Below are 13,378 nucleotides of genomic sequence, written 5' to 3' on the forward strand. Positions count from 1 at the left end.
AAACTTTTTGCTTTGCATACAAGTGAATGCAGAGAATTGCCATATTAAACACACACAACTTGACATAATTCACTACAACACATCGCGCGGATACTGACGACTATGCCGACAAAATAATCAACTTATAAAAATCCAAGGTATCGCTATGCCGTTTGTATCGGCATTGGTATCATATCATCGATATATAGAGCATTGGTATATGCATTGAAATATACTAATGCACATATCGATGCTTATACCGATGCCTATATGGACGCATATACCAACACCAAAACCTGGAAAAAAAATTGAGCAAAGAGGGTTGGCAGATGGTGTTGCAATTACTATAGCACCACGAACTTAGGAAAAAGTGCAATAGCAACTGCACTCCAATTCTTTTGCACTGAGCAGATGTGTGAGTATATATTGACAATGTAACCATTAGCATAGCAAGATTTTGGAACTATCACCATGACAAGATTCACAAAACATAACCATAACAATATTCTCAAACCACAACCATAACCATCATAAAAATCACAAACCGTAACAAGATTAGCAAACATTAACCATAACCTTAAGGGAATTCCAAAACCATAACCATAATCTTAAGCGGATTCCAAAACCATAACCAGACCTTAAGCGGATTTCAAAACCATAACCATAACCAAATTTTCAAACCATAACCATAACCTTAAGCGAATTCCTAAACCATAACCATATTAAAATTCTCAAACCATAACCATAGCATTAAGCAGATTCCAAAACCATAACCATAACCAAATTTCTCAAATCATAACGATAGCCTTAAGTGAATTCCAAATCCATAACCATAACTATAACATGATTTCAAAGCTATAACCATAACCAAATTCAGAACCTTATTTAAAACCATAACACGAGCAAAACCATAACCATAACAATGTTCATAATGATAACCAAAACCAAAATTGAACATACATAAATATATATCTAGAACCATGGTGGATGTCTAAAAGTATACATGAACCAAAAGCATAAACATAACTAGCCATACATCAACATGTCTCAATAAAACATATACATAGAACATACTCATCAAGGTAAGGCCTCCCAGTGGATGACCTCTCCCTCATCCTAATGCTGGCACAGAAGAGCTGGCGATCCATGCTTGAATCCATATTTATCTTCTCTACGTAAATTTGCGCACAATTGCATTGGGATCACTAGTAATAACTGTGAACCACTTCACATCAAAAATGAAAATAGCAAACTTTCTAAAGCAAATGTTCAAGATGTCTTAATGTAGCCAAAGTATTTAAGTTGGCCAGTCTGTGTAATTTCATCCCTGACCTGACACTACTCTGGCTTTCCTAAACAAAGCTTGACCTGACACCACTGTCGAAGGTGACCCTTCGTTCGTCTATCCATTGCACTCTAAAGTGTCGCCCATGTGACCAGAAAGCTCCGTATTTTTTATACTAGTGGCTCATAAAACAATTTTAAACTCACTATAGAAATATTTTTCATGTGGTTAAAAATGAAAATAAGGTATAATACATACATGTCAATTGCATCCCCTCAACATCTCCTCTTCTTCTTCAGTGAGATCAATACTCCATTTTGCTTTGCCTCCGAGATTGTTGCATCTAGCCAGCATGCAGTAGGAAAGTCTGGTAGTTTTTGAAGATGGTCTAGAAAGGGAAGATCTCTAGTGGCACGATTGCACTTGATTCGCATCTGATCAGTCAAACATTTTTGCTTTTCCACTTTTACATGACTTTTGAGTTGAGAAGACAAAATCTCATAACCTTTTCACGCATTTTGACATCCATCTTTCTCATGATGCCTTGTCCTTGTGGCTCCTTCCCAGTTACCTTGGCGTTTGTCTCAAAAGTCTACAATTTTGTACAGTCAACCCTAATCGGCCAAACCAAAATCCGCGAGTCCTAATCGGCCAAACCAAAAGCTACTTACCCTAATCGGCCAAACCAAAATCTGCTGCCTATATTCGTGGGTGCGACATAAAATCCGTTTAGAGTTTCTAAAAATCTGTTTGCCCTTTATAATAATATAGCATGTTTTTCCTTTACACTTTACCAAAAGCCATTTGCCCTTTACAGTTTCTACATAGGCACAATGTAAACTACCTCACATACTCTAGCCATGCCTGATCCCCACACACCTCGGTCTAGAGGTGCACGGAGATCCGGACCATCAAGTTATATTATTGTCTTTATTGGTCAATGCTTATATTTGTGGGTGTGAGATAAGTACACACCCACATCTACATGACAATGCATGTAGAGAAAAAACTCTAGTACTCTACGTGGCTTTACACGGTTAACCTTGTGTGTTCTTTATATCACTAGCCGATTTAGAGCGGCCAAATCAAAAGCCGCTAACCTTGAGTGGATAGCCCTAAGCAGCTAGTCCTAAGAGGACTAAAATAGGCAGAGTGCGAAGATCTAAAACGTAAGCAATTAGCCCTAAGCGGCCAGATACGGCCAACCCTAAGTGACTAAACACTGCAGACCAAAATGGCCAAACTCAAGATTTTCTAAATCGATTTAGAGCGTCTTCATACGACCAGCCTTAAGCGCCTTTTACAAAGCCATCTTGAAGCGACTAAAGCAAATGTCGCTAACCTTAAGAAGCTAAACCTAAGCGGGCTGGACTGAAATAACCCAACCACTTACCCTAAGCAGCTACCCTAACAAATTATTAAAATGGCTAAACTAATGTGACACTAAGCCAAAGCAAATGTCACTAACCCTAATCAGCTAACCCTAAGTGACTATACTGAAACAACCCAATCGCTTACCTTAAGTGGCTAACGCTAACAAATTATTGAAATGGCTAAACTAATGCGACACTAAGCCAATTTAGAGCGGCCAAATCAATAGCCGTTAACCGTGAGTGGCTAGCCATAAGCGAACTAAAACAACCAAAGTACAAAGAAAACCTAAGCGGCCAAACACGACCAACCCTAAGTAGCTAAACACTGTAGACTGAAATGGTCGAACTCAAGATTTCCTCAATCGATTTAGAGCTTCTTCATACAGCCAATCCTAAGCGCCTTTACAATGCCAACTCTGAGCACACAAAGGAAACATTGCTAACCCTAAGCAACTAAACCTAAGGCAAACTGAAACAACCCAACCGCTTACCTTGAGTGGATAACCCTAAGTGGATTATTAAAATGGCTAAACTAATGCGATACTAAGCCGATTTAGAGTGACCAAATCAAAAGCCTCTAACCCTGAGTAGCTAGCCTTAAGCTGCTAGCCCTAAGCGGCCCGAAACAGCCAAAGTGCAAAGAACTAAACCTAAGCGGCTAGCCCTAAGCAGCCACACACGACCAACCTTAGTGGCCAAAAATTGTATTTCGAAATGGCGGAACTAAAGATTTCCTAATTCGTAAGCAGCTAACCTGAACAAATTATTAAAATGGCTAAACCAATGCGACACTAAGCCAAAGCAAACGTCACTAACCCTAATCAACTAGCCCTAAGTGACTATACTGAAACAACCCAATCGCTTACTTAAGTGGCTAACACTAACAAATTATTGAAATGGCTAAACTAATGCGACACTAAGCCAATTTAGAGCGGCCAAATTAATAGTCGTTAACCCAGAGTAGCTAGCCATAAGCGAACCAAAACAACCAAAGTAGAAAAAAAACCTAAGCGGCCAAACACGACCAACCCTAAGTATCTAAACACTGTAGACTGAAATGGCCGAACTCAAGATTTCCTAAATCGGTTTAGAGCGTCTTCATACAGCCAATCCTAAGCACCTTTACAATGCCAACTCCGAGCATGCAAAGGAAACATCGCTAACCCTAAGCAACTAAATCTAAGGCAAACTGAAACAACCCAACCGCTTACCTTGAGCGGATAACCCTAAGTGGATTATTAAAATGGATAAACTAATGCAATACTAAGCCGATTTATAGCTACCAAATCAAAAGCCTCTAACCCTGAGTAGCTAGCCTTAAGCTGCTAGCCCTAAGCGGCCCGAAACAGCCAAAGTGCAAAGAACTAAACCTAAGCGGCTAGCCCTAAGCAGCCACACACGACCAACCTTAGTGGCCAAAAATTGTATTTCGAAATGGCGGAACTAAAGATTTCCTAATTCGTAAGCAGCTAACCTGAACAAATTATTAAAATGGCTAAACCAATGCGACACTAAGCCAAAGCAAACGTCACTAACCCTAATCAACTAGCCCTAAGTGACTATACTGAAACAACCCAATCGCTTACTTAAGTGGCTAACACTAACAAATTATTGAAATGGCTAAACTAATGCGACACTAAGCCAATTTAGAGCGGCCAAATTAATAGTCGTTAACCCAGAGTAGCTAGCCATAAGCGAACCAAAACAACCAAAGTAGAAAAAAAACCTAAGCGGCCAAACACGACCAACCCTAAGTATCTAAACACTGTAGACTGAAATGGCCGAACTCAAGATTTCCTAAATCGGTTTAGAGCGTCTTCATACAGCCAATCCTAAGCACCTTTACAATGCCAACTCCGAGCATGCAAAGGAAACATCGCTAACCCTAAGCAACTAAACCTAAGGCAAACTGAAACAACCCAACCGCTTACCTTGAGCGGATAACCCTAAGTGGATTATTAAAATGGCTAAACTAATGCGATACTAAGCCGATTTAGAGTGACTAAATCAAAAGCCTCTAACCGTGAGTAGCTAGCCTTAAGCTGCTAGCCCTAAGCGGCCTAAAACAGCCAAAGTGCGAAGAACTAAACCTAAGCGGCTAGCCCTAAGCAGCCAAACACGACCAACCTTAGCGGCCAAAAATTGCAATTCGGAATGGCGGAGCTAAAGATTTCCTAAATCGATTAGAGCGTCTTTATATGGCTAGCCCTAAGCGATCAAACATGGCCAACCCTAAGCAGTCAAACACTGTAGTCCTAAATCGGTTTCCAGAATCTTTATACGGCCTTTACAAGGCCAATTTCGAGCAGGCAAAGCAAATTCCACTTTACCCTAAGCGATAACGGCCAAACCAAAAGCCGCTTCACCGTAAGTGATCTAATACGGACCGCCAACTATTAGTTAGTGGCCAAACCAAAAGCCGCTAACACTAAGAATCTAACTTAAGACGGCCAACCCTAATGATGAAATCTACACATAACAACATAACCTAAACCTAAACCTAAGCCGCTAACCCTTAGAATCTAACCTAAACGTATTAAGATGATGGCCAAACGTATGAAGTAAAGCCTACTACTAAAATCTAAAACTATATCGATCTCTAACATATCACATTCTAACACTAAAGTTCACAACACCTACAACAGACCACAACTTAAAAGTACAACATAATCTTTAAATAAAATTGCATAAAACATAAAAATTAATTATAAATTAAACTAAACCAAAATAACTCAATAATGTTTTCTAAATATTTTAATTATGAAATTTCAATATGTTTGTTTGTGAATGATAACATTTAGGAAAAATTTTTAAAAAGCGATGTGTCATGATTTTTTTTATTTTTTATTTTTTATCTAAAAATGTGTGTGTGCATGCGTGTGCACGCGCAAAGTGTGTTTAATTAGTAGAGGAGTGTGTGAGTGGATATCTTAAGCTAGGTAAGTCCCACAATAGCAAATCTGAGGAGAAGAGCAACAATTAGTAGCAAGGGAGCAAGAGGAGAAGAGCCAAAAATGGGACAAAAATGCAAAATTGAATTTGCAGGTTCTGTTTTGCAGGTGGCATTGGTTTAGGATCGCAAATAGCATCGGTATGAACGTATGTATCAATGTCAATATCGATGTCGATATAAGTGTCGAATTAAGCATCGGTATTTAAAATTTTGATTAAAAAATTGGATCTCCCTCCAGATTTAGCAATGCATATACCAATGCCTGCCAACAACGTCGATAATTTGGCATTGGTAGTGAATGGATATCTTGTAGTGATTATATATACTCTTAGAGGAATTTCTTTGCAAACAATTCTAAAATCCAATGAGCAAGTGTGAAATTGTCGGTCACAATTTCTTACAAGGTACAATTATGTTTTGCAGGTTTATGATGTTGATTTCCTCAAAACATCAACCATAGTTGTGGATGGACCCTCTTTATGAGTAATGGTATTTTATGATACCAACATCAAAGTTGCAAAGTTATATTTTTTAATGAGACTCTAGCTTACATATCAAAAGTTCTCAAGAGGGTTCCCTAAAATACCTTCCCTACTGCAAGTAGTATATAAATCAAAATTTTCAAAAAAGACACTTAAGTGTCATGTTTGGGTACCAAACTAGTGTTTCGGTACCAAACTTAAGTGTCCTCCAGAGTGCCTGGTACTTGAGGCAACTTTGACTTTAGGCCCTAAACAAGAAACTTTGAATTTTCCCATCTAGTTGTTTTGTGCATCAAAGTACTCTCTGGATGGTCTCAATTTGATAGAATCAAAAACTTTGCTATGTAAATGTTACCTAAATTTATAATTTCCATTTGCATCAATGAGAAAGCACGTGTATAAAATTGGTGTGCTAGTCATGTGGGTGCTTGCAAATTTATATGTTGCAGTTGATTTCTCTATAGATAGTATAATGATTGTGTTGTGGCTATCAAAAACTTATTGTTTGTCTACTGCTTCCATCCCAAACCACTTTTGCAACTATTGGCATGGTTTATTCAATTGAACCTACTGATAATATTTGAAGATGAGGAACTACTGGTACGTTTTCAACAGCCAACACCTCTAAAGAAAAAGTAGAGGGTGCAGCAAAAGCCAATAGTCCTCCCAATAGAGGAAATTTTCATTGATCGTGTGCCACCCACCTTGTTAGTTGATGAGATGAACTTAAATCAAGCACCCCTTCCATAGAGAAGGATCCAAGGGTTCTCATTCTTGACCTAGATGGAGTGTTGGTGTCACATTTCAGGGCAAGTGAGGCAATCCCGTTGAAAGAGGTGTCACCCATATGCTAGCTAGTATGTCATGTAAGGTACAAAGCAAGAACATGTGCTTTATTAGAACACCTCATCCAAGTGCCTTGCATACAAGCACTACAGAAGCATGAGAGTTGCCTACACCTTAGAGATTTTTTGTTTGCTAAGGAGTAGCCACTGGCACAATGTAACCTCGATGCATTAGGCACACGTTTACAATCCCAATGTTGACTTCTATCCACATCACCTTAGTTAAACACTCAAGTAATTGGTCCTACTTGAGAAGAATGTGTGGTTGTGGCCCTATTGGACATGGTTTGTCTCAAAAATGGCTTTGATCCACATCACCTTCTCCCAAAACACTCAATAAATTGGTCGTACTTGAGAAGAATATGTGGTTGTAGCCCCATTGAACATGGTTTGTCTCAAAAATGGCACTGCATCTGCTACACGTTGTAATAGCATACATTGTGGCCTTAGCTACTCTTGAGTGAGATGCCTCTTAATGATAGCACTTGCACCATCATGTTCACCATTCCCATGACCTGACCTAAAAGGTGATGTGTCATTTTCAAACTTGTTAGAGATTTCCATATCAAGCAAAGAAATAGAAAGGCCTCTTCGCTTTGAATTGTGAGGTTGCATCATCTGTCCACACCCAATATTCTTTGAGCAATATGCCTAGCTCTTTCAACCATCCATAATGGAGCATACAGCAATGTTGGACAAAAAGAGTATCATAGATTTTATCATTAGATATATAAAAATGATCGTATTTTTGGACACTCCCTACAATTTATACACATGTGATGTTGATAAAGATTGTGATCTGGTTAGAAAACCAATGCATAGATTGAATCTCATTATGCTCTTTGAATGTGTGATTTTCAGCAAAATTCATACCTAACACTACCATATCTTTAGGGAAGATATGTGACACTCTTTAAATTGCTCAACTTGCCATTTGTGAACCAAACTCCACCATGGTAGACTGGTAGCTACCACTATCAGATTGGCAGCTACCAAGACTAATAGTTGAATGCCTCAATGACACGTTGGTCAAACATGGGTGTGAAATAGTAAATTTATTTGGATTCATGGTAGATAAAGCATAGTGCAGTGCACCATGTGTTCAATGGTAGTAAGGGCAATGTGACTGAGGGCCAAGAGTGTTCCTATCTTTTTCATTCGTGGAAGAAAATAATGAATCAACACACGATCAAGTATATAGTTGCATCGTCACAAGCAACACACAAAGATATTGTGTGAGAACTGGAGACAAGCACAATCCAAGGAGGAAGTTGCAACCAAAGCCCGGTTTCTACGACAATGGTGGCAATTAGGTAATTACATAGACAAAAATCTTGCATACATGGATTCATGGCTAAGTTGATGGGAGGTCCACATTGCCCACTACCTAGGTAGCATCATGACGTCTATTGAAAACAAAACAAACGGTCCGCAAAAATCTTTTCAAAAGCAAATATGGGAGCTGGCTAGCAAGAGAGGGTTTCAAGAAGCAGGTATCACTACACCATTGACTTAGAAAATGAACTTCTACAGAGCACTAAACCTATTTTGTACTTGCAAGAAAAACATTTAGGGAAGGTCCTGTCCTTACAAAGGCTTGTTGAGCAGCTTAGTAATTCAACCAGCTCATGTCACATAGATCATTGATAAATCTATTGAGGGAACACTATGCTTCATAGTGCCCTCAACTCTAACGAGCAACAAGAAAACTTCTTTTGCAAGAGAGGTTGCCAACAGAGGTGATTAATGTTAAGGATGAGTCAACTCATCAACCAGAGTACAATTTAGTTATGAAGGATTAGCATCCAAGTGGACGACCAAGAAAGATAAATTTTGCAGGTGAAGGATCTACAAACATGCTTGTAGAGGAATGAAGGGGTAGGGCCTATGGTAAATGAGAGCAAGATCAACGAATCAATGTGTGCTATATTTGGCACACCTACCCAGACAATAAAGCAACTTGTATTGGAATGTCTAATGGGGGGGAAGATGTGGCAGGTTCATTCCAGGCTCCAGTGTGGGAGTTTCAACTCCCTCTTTCAAAGGAAATCACAAACATCCCAAGGGAAAATTCCACCAATGATTTTGGTCTTGTCTCGAGCACATCTTACATTGCCATATTTTGGATAGCAATATTGACAGACAACATGAGACCGACCCGTTTGGCCAGTGCAAATTGACACAATTTTTTCTCCAGAGGAAGTGCAAAAATTCTATGAAGATGGGTATCGAGTGGAACAAGTTGCAAGAGAGTGTGCTCCACATATGGAGACTCTAGCTATCAATGAGAATGTCATGTGAGTGACCATCTTGCTATAGAATACAAACAAAGTATCGCATAATAATTTCAGTGGAGGTAACTCGCAAAATTGTTTTAGCTCTAGCTTTTAAGGCAAAGGTGACAGAGGAGATTTTTCAGACCAAAAGAGTGAATAAAGTTTTCAAGATGAAATTACAAAGAGAAGGAAATTGTGTGAATAAGTATGAAGATCAAATTTGCAAAGATCCAACTTGTATATGGCTAGATCTTCAAAATTGTCTTGCACATAAGCGATCGTATTTGGCATGTAAGCACATTCACTTTGTATTCTTGCGTGTTTTAAGCTTAAGCTAGAAAGAAAATATGTTTATTCACCAACGAGTTATTAGTGAGGTTTAAGTCTTAAATGCACTCAATAGAGAGCGCACCTATCTTACCATAGATATGTAGCTGCATTTTAATTAGCTTTTTCCTAAAATGATATATGTTCTCTCTTCTTTGAATATTTGCAGTTTTGGAATCCCAATGATGAAGGATTATGAATAGTACAAGTTTTTATTATGATTTTCTAAGGTATATTCTTTGTCTTGCTCACATTACAGTGCATTGTTTTGTAATTTTTGTTTACATTGTGCCGTAGGGTATAAGGTTGTTGAGGTGTCAAAGAAGTCATCTATTCACGTAAATATTAAAGCAATAACCTCTCAAATGCTAAAAAAATAGCATTGTATTCACATTTTCTTTTGTTCACCACGCAATAAACAACGCAGAGCACTACTCTTTTCCCACCGTGTCTGACGATTTTGAGGCATGTGTCAAGTCTGCTTGGGATGCTCTGGAGGCCATTCCCAATGGCCAAGCAACATATGGAGCCCAATGGTTCAAGCATGCTATCAAGACAACAATAAAAATATATGGCCTTTATCAAATGTGCACGGAACTGAAGATACGCTCGTTGCAAAGCTTGAATGAAAAGGGGCAATTTGCCATCACTTGTCAAAAGAGAGTTAGGATCATCATAGAGGTGGATGAGAGGAACCTGAAGGAATAGCTGGGGCAGGTGGTAGATAATCTCTTTCCCATAGAGGACAGTACTGTTATAAAACCAAGGCCTTTGAGTAGTTGACTGTGGATGCAACTTTATAAATTGATGCCTTATGTACTACAAGTAATATGAAAGGTAATGCTTCTTGTGAAGAATGAATTTATATCTTTTTAAAGTTTTGATCAAATTGTCCAAGCTCTAAGAAATGGAGCATTTTGATAGAAATGAAATGTATGCCTATGTCTCACATGATATCTCTCTCTCTCTCTCTCTCTCTCTCTCTCTCTCTCTCTCTCTCTCTCTCTCTCTCTCTCTCTCCAACTAAAATATGATTGTCATTTCACGACCAACTTACATTCAAACAAAAAACACCATGGAATCATTCAATACACTATTAATAAGAGAAAGTTCCTTACACACAATTACGGTCTATTTCAAATAGCAAACCCCAAATCTATGAGTTCCATTGCATCCAAAGTAAATACATATGGGGGTTGATACATCATGGGTGACGTGGAGGAAAGAAGGGTGGTGGGGGGCCATATCCTCTGGGAGGAAACAAAGGTCGTGCCAACGGGGGCAGTGCACCAAATGGTGAGAGAACTACTCCAAATGGCAAAGGGTGTGAACTATATGTGGGGGGGGGGGGGGGGGGGGTGCAGGTAGTGAAAGAGGCAATGGATCAACCCCGGGTGGGGCCTCAGATGTGGAGGCAATGAATGCACTGGGAGACGGTCCAGTTGCATGCCATGCCAAAAATGGGGCTGTGAAAGTGGGATATGGTGCTGCTACTACCCCGCCCTGACTGCTGAGTGGTGTCGGGAACGGTGGGTCAAGCGGATGAAGCTGCTCGGACACCTGCTGTGGTTGCTCAGTTACCTGAGCTCTGACACTCCTATGAAACATCAATGTCGAGCCTAAATCGGAAGGTAGACGCTGAGCTGGCTCCAAACAAGCAATGAAAACTGCCCAATCCTTCTCACAACTGATGCAATGTCTACGTAGTAGTAAACATTGTGCTGCCAATGTCCCAACTCCTGCAAAACAATCCAACACAGCATCTCCCATGTATGTGAAGGTACCTAGTAGCCATCTACACAAAAAAAGTTACCTTAAGATTTATTATAGCTATAATTTTATAGGAACAATAAAAACAGCTAACAAAAAGGTTCTACCACCTGGCAAACGCTGGACTCCTCTCAACACCTCTACGAAAAGGCCGGCCCATATGATCAAGCGTCCACTGTGTGGAATCTGATTCTGGTAGCTTCTCCCACAACATGTCGTCATCTGCAAAGAAGCCACGTACATTTGCTGCAATCTCTCCATCCGCTCGATCGTGCCTCGGAAGCCGACACACACCAGTTCTAGGGGGTGAAAAAATGGCTAGCAACAAAGTACCAACCTGCAAGGAGCAAGTAAAACATTATTTCTTGACCCACAAACATCGAAGTTACTATTCATTATCAAAACAAAAAAAACAACATACCCCCTCTAAATAGTCCTGAACAGTCGTACAATTAGCCTCCGGTAGCCGTAAGTACAATATCCTCAACAGCTGGAAACCAGCTCCCTCTGCCTTCGAAGTGACGATGGAAAGATGTTATGCACGACATGTCGCCACAATCATGCCATCCACCAAAAGAAACTCGGATGCCAAAAGGAATGCAGCATCCACAAGGTCACTATCCCATTGGTTCCATATAGGAACCCCACCCGTGCTAGCTGCATGTGGCCTAGTGTGTAAGGGAAAGGCCATGTACACCAAACATACGCCACCCAATCTCAAGTTGGGGTTCATCTGCCCTATTCCTGATAGAGAGCCCAAGAATCTACGTAGTGACTGCATAGAACTGCATGCAGTTTTTGATAGCACTATAAGTGTGCACATAACTATGATTGTAAATAAGCGTGGCTTACCTGTCATTGCACAACACATCTGGAATAGCTTTTGCCAACTCTTTGGCACTAGCATGCACTGCAAGGTGGCGTGGCTCTACATGCATATATGTATATAGCAACATAAGATCAAATATATCTTTCAAGCAATGCTAAAGAGAACAACACAACATTAAGCATTTTCACGTAACTGGATGGTTATCTCCCACAACTCTGGCCATGTCTGATAAGTCCTCTACAGCCCTACCATGTGATGGTGAACATGGAGGGGACTCCTGGATGCCCCCCACTGGTCTGGGAGTGAAGGATAGTGTCGGTACACTGTGACTCATAGCACCAAGGCTATGAGCACTATCGCTAACTTCTACAGAATACTCCACAACCACATGCTCGCTCTCACTGTCGCTCGAAACTGCAGCCCTCTTCTTTCTCTTCCCACGTTGCTTGTCAGCTTGTTGTGCTTGCGAGTCTTTCCTTGAGGTCTGTTTCTTCCTCTCTGGTTTCTTTGATGTGTTTGGAGATAGAGCATCCTCTATCACAACCGCTTTCTTCCGTGACGCACTATGCTCCGCTATTAATTAAAAGAAGAAGAGTTATTGAGCCCATATTCTATTGCTTCATGCAAAGGTAAAAACTACATAGAGGCATACCTATGTATAGCTCTTCCTCTTCGGGTGGATACTCCTTGTCCGAGTAGTCCAGCCACCAAGGACACTTGAGCCACGCTCCCTTTGGCCACAAGTCATCTATCCACTCGTCAGGATATAAGCCCGTCTCCTCTCTCTCCGACCTGCACCATGCATCACTGGGGTGCTCGGGAATGGGAAAGACAAGAGCATCTCTCCACCATCTACAAGACAGACCACAAAGTTTTCATTTGCATAAAACAAGATTAGTGTATCCTACTACAGTCTTAATTTTTCAATTAAAGATGTCGAACCTGTACAACAAGCGTCGTGCCGTACAAGCAAAATGGGGTTTCTCTTCGGGTTCATGTGTGGATTTGATCCGAGCACTCCACTTCTTGAAGGCCTTCTCAAAGTGCTTGCGTTTGTATGCCAATAATGTGTGGGCAAGCGTGCAACCATGCCTACCTTCAGCCTTCTCGTGTTGGATAGCAACATCATGATTCTCGGCCTCCATTTTCTCGGCCATCTCAAGCACTCTCCTGTAGCAGCAAATAATAAGTCACAAGATACATAACAACTGCTAGCTGGTGCAAATGTTTGAGAAATCTAACCTTTCCAACTACCACCA

The sequence above is a fragment of the Adiantum capillus-veneris genome, chromosome 16 (genome assembly GCF_014529385.1).
Source record: "Adiantum capillus-veneris isolate H3 chromosome 16, ASM1452938v2, whole genome shotgun sequence".
Lineage (NCBI taxonomy): Eukaryota > Viridiplantae > Streptophyta > Polypodiopsida > Polypodiales > Pteridaceae > Adiantum > Adiantum capillus-veneris.